Below are 17,904 nucleotides of genomic sequence, written 5' to 3' on the forward strand. Positions count from 1 at the left end.
TAGACTCGTGCAGTTATTTTATGTAAAACTGGATGAAAATCAAATATCTTGATAGTTTCTCTTTGTTCATTAGGGTAAATTTCTAGATTCGTAAAATGTTATTTTATGTAAAACGCATAATGTTACGGTGCAGGTGATAAAACAAAACCATAACTTGACACTGTTGCTTGACTTTAAAATGTCCTGGTGTATTTCCTGGTTTACAGATGTTGATTTCCCAGTAAATGAAGAAAATAGTGCTATGTTTGAATTTATTTTTGCTATTTTTTATTGAATGTGGCATGTAAGAAAAAGAAAATGTTACTGCCTTAAAGTTACCTGTGAGCCAGAAATTCCACTCTGTACTTGCAACAAGTGAAATAGTCTGCTGGTGTTTCAACAATGGTCTGCAACCTAGATTTGTAACCTACCAGTATATTCTCTTCAGATCCACATAACCTTGGTTTGAGATGTAGAGTGAATGGGGTCACAAAACAGGACAGTAACACAAATCAGCTGGTACACAAAACAAAACAAAACAAAACAGATGATAGCATTTATTACAAGGTAATAGTTATATATAAAGCTGAAAGAGAGATTGTGATTTCTTGCTTGTAAGTGTGGGTTTTCATCCTTGATTTCATTTAGCATCTTAGGTGCGAGCATTTAAAACATGATACTGTTTAGCTCTGAACGTTTTAAATATGTTTCCAAAAACCTAAATGTGATGTGTTAAAAGTGTAGATTGACTTCTAGCAAATCCATACAAATTATCCAACAAATTCGAGCAGAGGTTAATAATGGTTTATTTAACATAATTATATTCTGTATACGAAATCATTGGGAAAACACCTTCAAAAGAGTGTTAACTTTCAGCAAGCATTGGGATCCTTTTTAGCTCGACTTTTCGAAGGAAAAGTAGAGCTATTGCACTTGCCCCGGCGTCGGCATTGGCGTCGCCGTTGGTTAAAGTTTTTGATAAAGTCAAATATCTCTGTTACTATCAAAGCTATTGACTTGAAACTTAAAATAGTTATTTACTATCAAAGTCTACACCAGGAGAAACAATCCCCATAACTCTGATTTGAATTTTGACAGAATTATGTCCCTTTTTAACTTAGAATTTTGGTTAAAGTTTTTGATAAAGTCAGATATCTCTGTTACTATCAAAGCTATTGACTTGAAACTTAAAATACTTATTTACCATCAAAGGTTACACCAGAAGAAACAATTCCCATAACTCTGGTTTGAATTTTGACAGAATTATGCCCCTTTCTAACTTAAGAATTTTTATGCCCCTGAAGGGAGGCATATTAGTTTTCAACTGTCGGTTTGTTAGTCACAACGTTAACATTTTGCATGAAGGCACTTTACTCGCAAACCACTGCACCCAGGACCTTCAAACTTCACATGCTGATAGTAATTGAGTACACGACCCCTACTGACTTTGGGGTCACCAGGTCAAAGGTCAAGGTCACAGGGGCCAACGTAACTTTTTGCATAAAGGCACTTTACTCGCGAACCACTGCACCCAGGACCTTCAAACTTCACTTGCTCATAGTACTCATTCAGTACACGACCCCTACTGTCTTTGGGGTCACCAGGTCAAAGGTCAAGGTCTCAGGGGCCAACGTTAACCTTTTGCATGAAGGCACTTTACTCGCGAACCACTGCACCCAGGACCTTCAAACTTCACATGCTGATAGTACTCATTGAGTATACGACCCCTACTGACTTTGGGGTCAAAGGTCAAGGTTACAGGGGCCAACATTAACTTTTTGTATGAAGGCACTTTACTCGCGAACCACTGCACCCAGGACCTTCAAACTTCACATGCTAATAGTACTTATTGAGTACACGACCCCTATTAACTTTGGGGTCAAAGGTCAAGGTCACCAGGTCAAAGGTCAATGGGGGGGCATTTGTTACCATTAGTGACAGCTCTTGTTTTTAAAAAATTTGATAAAGTCAAATATCTCTGTTACTATTTAAGCTTTTGACTTGAAACTCAAAATAGTCATATACAATCAAAGTCTGCACCAAGAGACACAATTCCCATAACTCTGATTTGAATTTTGACAGAATTATGCCCCTTTATAACTTAGAATTTTGGTTAAAAGTCAAATATCTCTGTTACTGTTAAAGTGTTTGACTTGAAACTCAAAATAGTTATATACAATCAAAGTCTGCACCAAGAGACCCAATTCCCATAACTCTGATTTGAATTTTGATAAAATTATGCTCCTTTTTAACTTAGAAATTTTTGTTAAAAGTCAAATATCTCTGTTTCTGTTAAAGCTTTTGACTTGAAACTCAATATAGTTATTTACTATCAAAGTCTACACCAGGAGACACAATTCCCATAACTCGTGATTTGAATTTTGACAGAGTTATGTCCCTTTTTAACTTAGATTTTTTTTTACTGGCTAAGCTCTAATTCAGAGTCAAGCACTGAGAAAAGTCGAGCATGCTGTCTTATTGACAGCTCTTGTTAAGTCTATGCTCTCATGCATTAGTTGATAACAATTTCTTTCCACATATGGGTCATCTGGGGTCAAAAACTAGGTCACTAGGTCAAATCAAAGAAAAACCTTGTGTATGCAATAGAGGCTGTATTTTTCAATTTATCTTCATGAATTTTGGTCAGAATAATAACCTTGATGAAATCTAGGTCGAGTTCGAAAATGGGTCATCTAGGGTCAAAAACTAGGTCACTAGGTCAAATCAAAGGAAAACCTTGTGTATGCGATAGAGACTGTTTTTTCAATTGATCTTCATGAAATTTGGTCAGGATGATTGCCTTGATGAAATCTAGGTTGAGTTTGAATATGGGTCATCTGGGGTCAAAAAGTAGGTCACTATGTAAAATCAAAGGAAAACCTTGTGTATGCGATAGAGGCTGTATTTTTCAGTTGATCTTCCTGAAAATAAGTCAGAATGATTGCCTTGATGAAATCTAGGTAGAATTTGAAAATGGGTCATCTAGGGTCAAAAAGTAGGTCACTAGGTTAAATCAAAGAAAAACCTCATGTATGTGATAGAGGCTGTATTTTTCAACTGATCTTCATGAAATTTTGTCAGAATGATAGTCTTGATGAAATCTAGGTCAGGTTCGAATATGGGTCATCTGGGTTCAAAAACTAGGTCAAATCAAAGAAAATACTTGTTTATACTCTAGGTTTTTGCTCCAATTTTAATAATAATTGGTCAGAATTTTTTATTTTTTTCAAAAACTACCCTCATGAAATTTATCTTCTGAATATTGTCTGAACTGCTGTCTGAATGGCTGAAAACATATGAATATTGTCTGAAAAAATTGTCTGAATAATGTTTAAAATTGGCCCACTTCAGTATGTATTCAGACTTCATTCAGTATTTGTTCAGATTTCTGTTCAGCCAAATTCAGGATACATTTTCAGAATCGATTCAGACATATTTCTGAAGAATTGCTGAAAACATCTTAATATTTCTGAAAACAAAAAGTCTGAATAATGTTTGAAATTGGCCCACTTCAGTACGTATTCAGACTTCATTCAGTATTTATTCAGATTTCTGTTCAGACAAATTCAGAACATGTTTTGAGAATGAATTCAGACATGTTTCTGAAGAAAACAAAAAGTATGAGAGCAAAATATAATATGCCAAGTTATGAGGGTCATTGCATTCACAGTAATAATGTGCAAACTGGGCGATACGCAGCTGCAAGACCTGTCAAAAAGTAAAAATATGTGATAAAGTTGGACAAAGCACTGGCATGCACTGTCTAATGCAATATCAGTACGCTATACATGCATTTTTTTTCACAATACTATAAAATTTGAGCGAATGGTGTTTCACAATATGTAACTTGACCATAGCGTAAGGTCATCTCAGGATGCCGAATATGTGTGTGAAGTTTGAAAACATTTGACCAAGCAGTTTTGGAGAAACCTTTCTTGCAAAGATTTGTTGATGGGGACACCCACACTGATGAAAAGCTCCTGTATACAATTTGATAAAGCCAAAAGTTCAGAAATATTCAGCCAGTATTTTCTGAGATATTCAGAAAACTAAGGGCATCAATTCAGAAATGTTCGGCAAATACCAGAAATGTTCAGATTAAATCGGCACAATTTTCAACCGATTTGGACTGGCTGTAAACCCACAGTTACCTTTATTGTTACTGTTTATTGATAATAGTTTGCTCCGCCACATCAAAATTAACTTAGCTAAATTCCTTGTGTCATTAAATTTTTTTATCTTTAAACTTGACCTGCCTAAACATTTGTTAAAACTTACAGATCTTCTTCTTGGTCTTCTTGGTGTTTACCAAAACTTACAGATGAAAATGCAACTACCACTGCCAACCTCTTGTACTTAAGTTTTGCAAATGGTTGCATCATAGGGCAGTTTGCATCCAAACTTGACTATATAAACTGTGCTGCTATCTACATCTAACAATGAAACAAATCCTTCTTGAAACTAAAATAAAGATTGCAAGGCGTCCATTTTTGAGAAAAAGAGAGGGAAATTTGCTGCAGCTTACAACATTGACAGTGTGATTAATCAGTACTTATATAATACTGTAAATAAATCAGTAACATTCAAATTTGGACCACATGTATATTTTTGAGTGGCAAGATGAACCTTGACATAGTTGACCTTGATTTTGACCTAGTGACGTACTTTCACATTTCTGTAGCTACAGCCTTCAAATTTGGACCACATGCATAGTTTTGTGCACCGAAAAAAACTTTGAACTTGACATTGACCTAGTGACCTACTTTCACATTTTTGAAGGTACAGGCTTCAAATTTGGACCACATGCATAGTTTCGTGTTCCGAAATGAAATTTGACCTTGATTTTGACCTAGTGACCTACTTTCACATTTTTCAAGCTACAGCATTCAAATTTGGACCACCTAGTGACCTACTTTCACATTTCTCAAGCTACAGCCTTCAAATTTGGACCACTTGCATAGTTTTGTGTACCAAAATAAACTTTGACCTTTAGATTGACGTAGTGACCTACTTTCAGATTTCTCAAACTACAGCCTTCAAACTTGATGCACATGCATAGTTTTGTGTACAAAGAACTTTGTCCTTGAAATTGATCTAGTGACCTACTTTCACATTTCCCAAGCTACAGCTTTCGAATTTGGACCACATGCACAGTGTTGTGTACGGAAATGAAAATTTGACCTTGAGCTAGTCAATAAGTCTTGAAATTTGGAACACTCAAAAATGGCACATTGGTGGGCGCCAAGATCACTTGTTTAATCAGTGGTGTAAGTGACCATTTTTTCTGAATATTTCTGAACATTATATTTCTGAAAACTTCTGAAACTTTTCTTATCATATCTAAACGTTCAATAACACTTTCAACTAATGACTTTATTTTAAAACCTCAATAAGTAACCAATACACTTACATCAAGTTATTTGTTGTTGAGAATTAAATAAAAATGTTTTCTATTTTTCTAGTTCAGCACAATAATAGAATAATCCAGCAGGAACATATAGGAGTATTTAAATGTAACAATAATGACTTTATGCTACTTTTTAACATAGAATTTTTTAGTTAAATTTTTTTATAAAGTCAAATATCTCTTTTCCTATCAAAGCTTTTGACTCGAAACTTAAAATAGTTATACTATCAAAGTCTACACCAGGAGATCCCCAAAACTCTGATTTGAATTTTGACCGTTATGTCCCTTTTTAACTTAGAATTTTTTGGTTAAAGTTTTATAAAATTTTTACTAGCAAAGCTTTAATTCAGAGTCAAGCGCTGAGAAAATTCGAGAGGGATGTCTTACAGGTAGCTCTAGTTTTCTTATTTCTGATATGCATGTCAGTAGAAGTTTTGAAAAAAAAATGGTCATCTGATATATCCAGAATTTACTTCTTAGTCTTTCAGGAAATTTCAGTAGAAGTTCTGAAAAATGATATTGTTAAGTCTTGTTTTCAGACATATTCAGAAATGATCCCTTTCTGAATTATATCTGAAAAATGTTACTGAACAATAAGCCTTGTTTCAGCAATAATTCAGAAGATTTCAGTGTCTGAAAAATTCTAAGATAAGTATTTTTAGGTCAAATTAAAGAAAAACCTTGTGTATGCGATAGAGGCTGTATTTTTCAATTGATCTTCATGAAATTTTGTCAGAATGATAGCCTTGATGAAATCTAGGGCAAGTTCGAATATGGGTCATCTGTGGTCAAAACCTAGGTCAAATCAAAGAAAATACTTGTTTATACTCAAGGTTTTTGCTCCAATTTTAATAATAATTGGTCAGAATATTTTTTTCCATGAAATCACTAGGTCAAACATGTTTACACTGTTATGATGTGTTTCTCAGGTGAGCGACCTAGGGCCATCTTGGCCCTCTTATTTGAGCTTCTTGTCCTTAAGTGCAATGATAACAGGTGAGCGATATAAGGCCATTATGGCCCTCTTGTATGCTTCTTATTTTAAATACAGTTTTTACATATATTCAAGGTCAAATACCATAGGTCAGGTGAATGTGATAGGTCCATTATGATCCTCTTGTTTGATAAACTTTGTCCAAACTACTTCTGCCATAGTTAACTAACATGATTTGAATGATTTTTAAGGGAAGTTACAGACCTTTTCATTTCTTCACCAGTCCTGTTCAAACTTGTACAACATGTGTGTGTATAATATCATTTATCTGTAATTGTTCATCCAGAATTTTTGTCTCGTCCACCCTCGTCCATCCATCAAGGGATTTTAATATTTATTGGCACATTTTTTATCCATTATAAGACATTGTGTCATGTGCAAAACCCTGATCGCTAGTTCAAAGGTCAAAGTCACACTTTGAGGTCAAAAATCAATAGGGTTTTTCTCCTTTTAGCTGCAGCCATCCACCAAGGGATTGTAATATTAAAATATATTACTTGGCACAAATGTTTCTCATAATCAGACAATGTGTTGTACGCAACACCCAGAACCCTAGTGACAGATTCTATCCTATCTAAACAGCTGACTGCATGTACTGACATGCAGCCATTTCACCAGGATTGTTTCAGATAAATTCTGATTCATTTAAAAACATAACTGCCAGAGGACTTGGTCACTTTACCTATGTGTATATATTGAAAACTTTAAAAATGTTCTTGTCAGAAACAGCAGGCACTATTTTAAAACAATATTTAGCTGATGTAATCATGTCTGTCGTATGTGGTTAATTATGCATAGGGGGTGTCCCTCCATCATCAACTATTTCTTTAAACGACATCTCCAAAAACAGTAAATGAATTTAGATGAAACTTTACACAAATGTTCTCTCAGTGGCTCTGGTGAGTTATTGTGATTACTCGATGTCGGGCGTCTGTCGTCTGTCTATCGTCTGTCTGTCTGTTAACATTTAGCTTGTGTATGCGATAGAGGCTGTATTTTTCAACTGAAATGCAGCAATGCCGAATTGAATAGCTTTATTTAACTAAATTAAGATATGTAGTAAATAGGTCCTGGATTTATTTTGGGGTCCTGGCCTATCTGTTGATGTTTTATCATTATAGTGTCATTATTGACCAAACAAATGTGCCGAATGCTTGTGACATCAACTAAATGAAATGATAATGTGACGATAAAATGTGAAGAAAATGAAAATGTGAATAGATGCATTAGCAATAACACAACTATAATCACCTGATCACTCGTTTTGTAGATTCTCATTAACATTTGTGCTTAGATTTAGCTCAATATGTGAATGTATAGAAACAAAATGTGTCTCTTGTTTAATTGCTTTATGAAACCAAAGAAAAGTAATTATAATAGAACTGAACTAAGGATACTGCATTCTTACTGGAATTATTTGTTAAATACTTATAAAAAGGAATATAAATGTCAAGGTTCTAATCAACAGTAAAATCATATTTGATATAAACAATTTTGAACATAACAACAATACATGTATGTGTAATGTTTTTACGAGAACTACGTAATTATTGTCCAAAAGATTATCTCACTGCCGCTACCAAATTTATGTAACGTGCATGTGGAAGACTTGTGCAATGAATGTATATTGCTTAATAGAATAATCCAATGGATGCCGTCAAATTTGCTGCAGTTTGTACTAGCCATTAAGCTAATATAATTAACTCAGTATAATAGAAAAACTTCTCATTTTGTGACGGAGTATTTAACGACTCCGAAATAATGATTGATCTATGATGAACATATGACTATATGAAAATGTACAATGATAACAATAATGAAAACACGCTATTTGTTTTATGTGGATAAGCCTCAGATAACTTGCTTAGGTACTGAGCAATGAGTAAAGATGATCGTTGCGAACTATTTTGAAAATAGACACATTTGGCACACAGCTGTCTGTGTTCATAATGGAAGTTACTAGATATAAAAGTATTTCTTCAACCCGGGGTGACTTAACAACAGACTGTCACACTTTATTTACCCTAGAGTCACTTGGTTTGAGTACGCACTATGTTGAGCTGTGGCTGTAGGTATATTACAGCTTAATGGGTCGCGGGATGTCAGATACTGATGGGATGTGAATGTAAAGAGTGAAGACTATCAGGCTTGAGATAAGGAGTTTGAATGTACCTTTAAAAGGAAGCCTGCGCAAGTGAGCACGGTTGTTACGCGCTGTGCGAGATAGTCTGTATGGAAAAAGTGGGTGCGTATTATATGTGATAGAGGGGTATGACATGTTGTATACATCACATTGAATAGGGTTATAAGCAGGCATTTAGTGAGCGATCAAGCTGTAGATGAACAGAATAAAGAGACATGAATGCAAGTAAATGAGTTGGTAACAAAAGCGGTGTGTAATAGTATCAAGTTGCAAAGGTCGCTTTGTTTGAGATGAGAGAATGACACTGTGTAAGGTTGATGAACAATGTGCATGGAACTTGTTCAATGTTACAAATGAGCTAGTAACAAATGAGCGAATGACATTGCGTTATGTTGACAAGCACAATGTTCGCTTACAAATGAGCTGGTGACATTGCGTTATGTTGATGAGCACAATGTTGTCTTATGAATGAGCTGGAGACATTGCGTTATGTTGACAAAACAATGTTCTCTTAGAAATGAGCTAATTACAATGAGTAACAACTTTACGATATGTTGCTTTCAAGTAAATGAGTTGGTAACAAAAGCGGTTTGTAATAGCATCAAGTCGCAAAGGTCGCTTTGTTTGGGATGAGAGAATGACACTGTGTAAGGTTGATGAACAATGTGCATGGAACTTGTTCAATGTTTACAAATGAGCTAGTAACAAATGAGCGAATGACATTGGGTGGGGTAATTTCTAAATGAAAAACGTTTGTAACAGCGATTGGAAAGCGTTGAAGGTTATTCATTACCTCATATAGCATCTACGCAAAGTTCTAGACAAAATAGATCCGTTTATTGATACAGAAAGGTGTTTGAGTAGACGAACAGGCTGTCGGTAGTTTTCGTGCATAAGTACGATGCAAACCGGAAGTAAACAAACAAAATGAAAGTAGAGAAAATGAAAGAAGAAAAAAATCATCACATATGCATGTAGATCAATAGAGACAGACTTTGACATCTTCTTTTATAACAAGACGTTTTGAATTTGTATTTGTGGATACTACAAGATTATTTTTGCCTTTGTTTCCTGCTGAACTTAACTTTGAGTCTTCATGTGCATAATTATATTGTTTTATTTATTAATTGTGAAATCTTATCAAAATCATGTCTTGCAAACAAATAGCTTATATAGAGGGAACATCTGAAAGCTTGTGTAATGATGACAGTTTAATGCCTAATTATGTATATATAATTTGTAAGACTTTAATTATATCTGACCTTTATTTTGAAGGTTTAAACCTGTTCTTGACCCTATGGAAAAAAGGTTTGATATTTCTGTACTGTCAGTTGAAATGATACTTAGGCAAATTTAAACAAATCTGGTATTACAGTGCTGAATGTACGAGTCTGATATATGTGTTAGGGCATTGACAGGAATAGAGACAGACAGACAGACAAATTGAAATATGGAAATATAATAATAATAATGATAATAACGACTTTATTTATAGTGGATAACATATTTAGCTAAGCCAATTTACAATATGGTCCACATAATAATGTTTCACAACTCATCATCAAGGCCTTCAAAGAATTAGCTGAACAAAACACTTCAAAAACCAAAAGTAAACTAAACTATCAAAAAATATTATCCAACTGTTTCTATATTTCGACAAATTCAAGGGCTGTAACTGTCACATATCCTTATTTTTCGTACTGTTTATTTCCTCCCACATACATTTCACATGACATTGTGGGACATTTTTATTATATAAATAAGTATATGGTATGTTTTGTATACCTCCTACACCTTTTATAAATGATTTCAAGGGACGTACCTCTGACTCTTCAAATTTAACATAGAGCGGGTGGATAGAGTTGGCTTCTACATCTAAATAGTTTTATTATAGATGGAAGTAATATATCAGATAAAGAACTAAGCTTTTCTACAAAGTGCACAGTTTGAGCCTATTTTTTCTGTCTTATAACCTCTACTATTTGAAGAAACAGTCAGTAATGCTATGAGTTAGTGTTGAAAACAATTATTAGTGTTAGGCTTTGAGTGGAAACCAGTCAGTAATACTAAACTTTCGATTGTTATAACCAGTCAGTTACTGAAATATGATAAAACCAGATTATGTAAGATTTCCATTGGTTGTTGTGATTTCAAACCATTTAGATAATGTTTTACTGCAGGAACTGAAGATTTGTGCTGCCATCATCAACATATTCCATGATTGAACCTTTATTTAAAGTTGCTTTGCTTGGAGAAAAGTCACTCTTAATGGAGGTAAGTTAATGCCCGTCAGTGGCAGTTTTTAGCTCGACTATTCAAAGAATAGTAGAGCTATTGGACTCACCCATGCGTCGGTGTCCGCATTGGCATCGGCGTCCCGATTTGGTTAAGGTTTTGTATGTAAGCTGGTATCTCAGTAACCACTTGTGGGAATGGATTGAAACTCCACACACTTATTCACTGTGATAAACTGACCTACATGGCACAGGTTTCATAACTCTAGTTTGTTTTTAGCTTGACTATTCAAAGAATAGTCTAGCTATTCTACTCACCCTGGCGTCAGCGTTAGCGTCACACCTAGGTAAAGTTTTGCATGCAAGTACATACAGCTATCATTTAAAGGTCCATTACTAAGGGAAAGTGAGTTGGCAATTTTTTTCATAGCCAGTGCATAGACTTCTGCAAGACACTAAATAATGAAGATTGGCAGGTCAAAATTTACAGAAGGTCTTTGGAACTCAAAGAAATGTATGTGTATTATGTTGAAATTTCTGTGAATCGACAGAATGACCCCCCAGGTCTTTTTAACCTTCTTCATACTTCATAGAAAAATAATTGTACATATACTGCGATTTATTTCGAATTTCTACATACCAACTTTCATTTTCCAATAAAATGAAATAGTTTCAGTGCTTTTTAAAAGAAATTAAAATGTTCACTTTCCTTAGTATTGGACCTTTAAAGGTATATAGCTTTGAAACTTATTTTTTCTTTTTCTAGGTCAGTTACCAACTTCAAAATTATGCCCCTTTTTCTGACGTAGCAGTTTTTATGTAGGTCAAGTTCAAAACTGGGTCAACTGCGGACTAAAACTAGGTCAGTTGGTCTAAAAATAGAAAAACCTTGTGACCGCCCTAGAGGCCATATTTTTCAATGGATCTGACATGTACAGTTTTGCACACCAATCTTTAAACTGTCTTTCAGTGACCATAAATGTGACCTACTGATCTACTTTCTAATATTTTAACATCAGTTTGCCATTTGAAACATGTGGTTCAATATACTCAGGTGAGCGATTCAGGGTCATCATGACCCTCTTGTTGTAAATGTTATATTAAAGCAAAGAGCTATGAAAATAAATAGATCGGCAACTTGAAAGGCATATAGAGCAAATCTTGCCAACATCCCATGACAACTGAATGAGATCTCGTTGTAAGCCACTGTTGATCACTATCAATCAAGTTGGCAAACGCTTTGAAATTAGATTAATTTTGGATCGTTTGTTTACAATGATAATGGTGCTTTTTAGCTCATCTGATTTTTTGAAAAAAAAATGATGAGTTATTGTCATCACTTGAGCGGTTGTCGGCATCGGCGTCGGCGTTGCCTGGTTAAGTTTTATGTTTAGGTCAGCTTTTCTCCTAAACTATCAAAGCTATTGCTTTGAAACTTGGAATACTTGTTCACCATCATAAGCTGACCCTGTACAGCAAGAAACATAACTCCATCTTGCTTTTTGCAAGATTTATGGCCCCTTTTGTACTTAGAAAATATCAGATTTCTTGGTTAAGTTTTATGTTTAGGTCAACTTTTCTCCTAAACTATCAAAGCTATTGCTTTGAAACTTGGAATACTTGTTTTCCATCATAAGCAGACCCTGTACATCAAGAAACATAACTCCATCTTGCTTTTTGCAAGAATTATTGCCCCTTTTGGACTTAGAAAATCAGTTTTCTTGGTTAAGTTTTATGTTTAGGTCAGCTTTTATCCTAAACTATCAAAGCTATTGCTTTAAAACTTGCAACACTTGTTCACCATCATAAGCTGACCCTGTACAGCAAGGAACATAACTCCATCCTGCTTTTTGCAAGATTTGTGGCCCCTTTTGGACTTTGAAAATATCAGATTTCTTGGTTAAGTTTTATGTTTAGGTGAACTTTTTCTCTTAAACTATCAAAGCTATTGCTTTGAAACTTGCAACACTTGTTCACCATCATAAGCTGACCCTGTACAGCAAGCAACATAACTCCATCCTGCTTTTTGCAATAATTATTGCCCCTTTTGGACTTAGAAAATCATTTTCTTGGTTGAGTATTATGTTTAAGTATACTTTTCTCATAAACTATCAAAGCTATTGCTTTAAAACTTGCAACAGTTTTTCACCATCATAAGTGGACACTGTACATCAAGAAACATAACTCTGTACATCAAGAAACATAACTCTATCCTGCTTTTTGCAAGAATGATGGCCCTTTTTAGACTTAGAAAATCATGGGTAGGACAATATTTCTATTATACAAAAAAAATCAAATGAGCGTCAGCACCCGCAAGGCGGTGCTCTTGTTTAATGTTACAAGTATTTTCTACATGGGGAAAGGATGAATTTATGACTGGAAGTCAGGGAAATCAACAGTTGTCCTTTGAAAAATGGACTCCATTTGGTTTATTAGGGCCAGGTGTACCGCCAGTTTTATACTTCAGGTAACTGTCTGTTGATTTGATCACAATTGGCAAAAGCTTTGAAATAAGATAACGCGCTAACACGAGATGACACAGAAGTATTTCCAGTTGCCATTCTTTGTATTTTATAGTTCATTGACTGAAGGAAACATTAATTATTTTCATCAGTCAGTTCCAAGACAAATAAGAATTTAAGAAAAGCTTCTGATTATGGTGTACAGACTGCTATTTTATTATTGGAAGTGTCTAGCCGTGCAATAACTGGATGCGTTCTAGCCATCCAGTAGTCAAACTAATTTGATGCTTTCCTCGGAAATATTAAAATATTTTTTCATATGGGCAATATCCCCACTCGCGTCAAACACTCGAAAGACCAAAATAGTTGAAGCAATTTTGGATTAAACTTTCATCGCTGCTGACGCTTTACATGCTATAGGTTTAAATGCCAGTTATTTCAGGGGAATTGGCAATAAACTCAAATGCAACTTACATTACTTATGAACGTTTAACTACTGGTTTTTAGCTCACCTGTCACATAGTGACAAGGTGAACTTTTGTGATCACCCGTCGTCCGTCCGTCCGTCCGTCCGTCCGTGCGTCAACAATTTCTTGTCTGCACGATAGTGGTTTCATTTATGATTTTATTTTAACCAAACTTGCACACAACTTGTATCACCATAAGATCACGGTTCCTTTCTTGAACTGGCCAGATCCCATTATGGGTTCCAGAGTTATGGCCCCTGAAAGGGCCAAAATTAGCTATTTTAACCTTATCTGCACAATAGCAGCTTTATTTATGATTTGATTTTTACCAAACTGGCACACAACTTGTATCACCATAAGATTTTGGTTCCTTTCTTGAACTGGCCAGATTCCTTAATGGGTTCCAGAGTTATGGCCCCTGAAAGGGCCAGAATTAGCTATTTTGACCTTGTCTGCACAATAGCAGCTTCATTTATGATTTTATTTTAACCAAACTGGCACACAACTTGTATCACCATAAGATCTCAGTTCCTTTCTTGAACTGGCGAGATTCCATTATGGGTACCAGAGTGATGGCCCCTGAAAGGGCCAGAATTAGCTATTTTGACCTTGTCTGCACAATAGCAGCTTCATTTATGATTTGAATTTAATCAAACTTGCACAAAACTTGTGTCACCATAAGATCTCGGTTCCTTTCTTGATCCGGCCAGATCCCATAATGGGTTCCAGAGTTATGGCCCCTGAAAGGGCAAAAATTAGCTATTTTGACCTTGTCTGCACAATAGCAGCTTCATTTATGATTTGATTTTAACCAAACTTGCACACAACTTGTATCACCACAAGATCTTGCTTCCTTTCTTCAACTGGCCAGATTCCATCTTGGGTTCCAGAGTTATGGGCCCTTAAAGGTCCAAAATTGAATATTTTGGCTTTTGCAGCCATATAGAGACTTCATTTATGGTTTTATTTGATACAAACTTCCAAAATATCTTCAACAACAATAAATCTTTGATTCCATGACAAATCAGATCCAATCGTAGGTTCCAGAGTTATTTTATATCTGATTACCTCCCCTGATTGGAATCAAAATGGATTTTTATCAGTAAGTACTTACAGGACTTATTTGAAATTTCATTATTGTTATTAGTTGGACTGAGACAATCAGGGTAGACTGTTTTTATGTCAAATTACCTCCCTTTATTTCAAATTAAAATTGTTATATCTCCATAACTACTGAAGATACTGATCTGAAATTTCATTTATGTCAACAGATTTATTTGGCAGATCCTTCTTTTGTCCACTTACAATATTTTTTTTTAATTACTTCCCTTTTACGTTACTATAAATAGCTTATTTTTAGTAACTTTTTTATTATTGGCCGTAGGGAAAACACGAGACCAGTTTTCTGTGCTACAACATGGATGGTACCTCCAATTTTTAGGTGTATTTTAACATATCTATACCTTGTAAGATTTTTTTTTCTTTTTGGTTAAATTTCTTCCCTTTGTTGTTCCTGTCCTTTGGGCTTAGATATTTTTTCTGAGGACCTTCTTGTCCTCAAGTGCAATGATAACAGGTGAGCGATATAGGGCCATCATGGCCCTCTTGTCTAAAATTTTGAACATCACATTGCAGCTATTGGTGTTAAATGTCATTTAAAACAGTTACTCATTTAAAAAATATTTGAATACTAAAATATGAAAATTGTCAATATTTCAAAGCTGTTTTACCTTTGAAAATCCATTGAAAAAAATGTTAAAATCTAAAAATCTGAAAGAAATATATACCTGTAATGTTTCATATTCAGTATTTAAATATTATCACAGTAAGAGAATAAATAACAAAGATGAATTGTCATCGGTACAAAAATATTAAAATTAGCAGTGACTAGGGGGCCAAAAACCGAACCTCTAGACAGCACGTACAGGACAATTTGAACATTGAGAGACATATTTCATCTTTAAACTTAATGCTGGGTGGATTTCAAAATTTTGAAACCGATTAATTATTTGTATGAAATCGAACCGAACCATTCCATCAGCTGCCATATTTAAAATGCTGTTTTATTTCCTGATGACTGTGTAAAGGTACGTCCAGCAGCTGATTATACATTAGGAACTTTCAGACTTTATCGTTTGCAAGCAATGTGATAATTCATAAGCCATATTTTGGTGAATGTTTTTTTAAACATATCTTGACAAGCAAATTATTGACTATTGACTATGTTCACTGTGTTTTAGCAGAAATATATTGTGTCTATGTGCTTGTCAAAGAACTGTATAAAGATAAAGTATTATTCATGATTTTTAGCTCACTTGAGCACTCAAGGTGAGCTTTTGTGATCGCCCTGTGTCCGTCGTCGTCCGTCTGTCAACAATTTGACTGTTAACACTCTAGAGGTCACAATTTTGGCCCAATCTTAATGAAACTTGGTCAGAATGTTACCCTCAATAAAATCTTGGACGAGTTTGATATTGGGTCATCTGGGGTCAAAAACTAGGTCACCAGGTCAAATCAAAGGAAAAGCTTGTTAACACTCTAGAGGTCACAATTTTAGCCCAATCTTAATGAAACTTGGTCAGAATGTTACCCTCAGTTATATCTTGGATGAGTTTGATATTGGGTTATCTGGGGTCAAAAACTAAGTCACCAGGTCAAATCAAAGGAAAGGCTTGTTAACACTGTAGAGGCCACAGTTTGGGCCCAATCTTAATAAAACTAGGTCAGAATGTTACCCTTAATGAAGTCTTGGATGGATTTGATATTGGGTCAGCCGGGGTCAGAAACTAGGTCACCAGGTCAGATCAAAGGAAAACCTTGTTAACACTGTAGAGGCCACATTTATGACTGTATCTTCATGGAACTTGGTCACAATGTTAACTTTTTGCATGAAGGCACTTTACCCGCGAACCACTGCGCCCAGGACCTTTAAACTTCACATGCTGATAGTACTTGAGTACATGACCCCTATTGACTTTCGGGTCACCAGGTCAAAGGTCAAGGTTACCAGGTAAAAGGTCAAGGTCACTAGGTCAAAGGTCATTGTCACCAGGTCAAAGTGAAGGTGCTGCATTAGTGACAGCTCTTATTATATTAAAATATTAAGTAACAAAGTATGTTTAGAAGTGTTAAGAAACATACTTTGTCACTTGATATTTTAATATCAAAAAGTTTATATACAGTAAAATCATTTATTATATACCTATATAAATTCTGTAAAAAATTGACTTGTATTTCACAAGTAAATATGAACAAACAGGAAAAAATATGTATTATACCTTTTGTATTGTATGTTGCCAGACTATTGTCTTTAATATGCAGTTCTATAAATAGCACACATAAAAGCTTCACTATGTTCCATTTTAACATCGATAAACTTGTAAGATTTTGTTCAGTAACAATAAATAAAAAAATGGAGGTATATAATAAAAGATTCATTATAACAGTAGCTAGATCGACCACGATGACGACTGAGATCTCGGATTTTGTTTTCGGCTCTCGTGGATTTTGCAAAGTCTGATCTGGCAAAAATCTTAGCCAAATGCAGCATCCCAGATCAAGCTACTGTTATAATAACCCTATTATATTAATTGGGAACTAATTCATGTGGACTTCATGAATGTGTCAGTTTACAGAATTAAATCTTAACAAACAAGTAAAATATTAATTCATGAAATGTTTACAATTTCAAATCCACAAAGGCAGGTGGCTGCTTCAGACAAGTTGAAATTGAAACAATTAGTTTTGGAAGTAAGCTAACTGCCTGCTTAAGACAAGTGACTGTTTAATACAGGTAGCCACTAAGGCAGAGTTAACTTATTTTATTTTCAGGCATAATGTGAATGAGAAGGAGCTGCTGTTTCATATACTGAGATGTTTCATGTCAAGACATGTTCCACAGTACCAGTTTGTGAAGGACTTCCTGGACAACACTGTTGCTGCAGTGAGTATTTCAAAATGTTTTAAAAACTTCTCTTTGAATAATCCTGTCAGCACATAGCATTGTAATATTTTACAAACTTTTCAAACTTGTACTTAGTAGTCAGCCAAGGGAGCAGCTAGTAGTCAGCCAAGGGAGCAGCAGTTTTGCTGCTGAAGTCAGGTGTTTGTTTAAGATACGTAGCAGTTAAATGGAAAGTCGGTCATGGAAGTCAGCTGACAGGCGGCTAAAACCAATGGCTGTGACTGCTTAGGTGGATTCATATGTATTTTTATGAA

At 34.9% G+C, this 17,904-nt stretch overlaps 1 pseudogene; it reads left to right on the top strand.

Annotated features, from left to right (window-relative positions):
• Nucleotides 1–17,624, top strand: part of LOC123532213 (fumarylacetoacetate hydrolase domain-containing protein 2-like) — a 29,511-nt pseudogene extending 11,887 nt beyond the window's left edge.
• The last annotated feature ends 280 nt before the right edge of the window (nucleotides 17,625–17,904 follow it).

Source organism: Mercenaria mercenaria, chromosome 11 (assembly GCF_021730395.1).
Source record: "Mercenaria mercenaria strain notata chromosome 11, MADL_Memer_1, whole genome shotgun sequence".
NCBI lineage: Eukaryota > Metazoa > Mollusca > Bivalvia > Venerida > Veneridae > Mercenaria > Mercenaria mercenaria.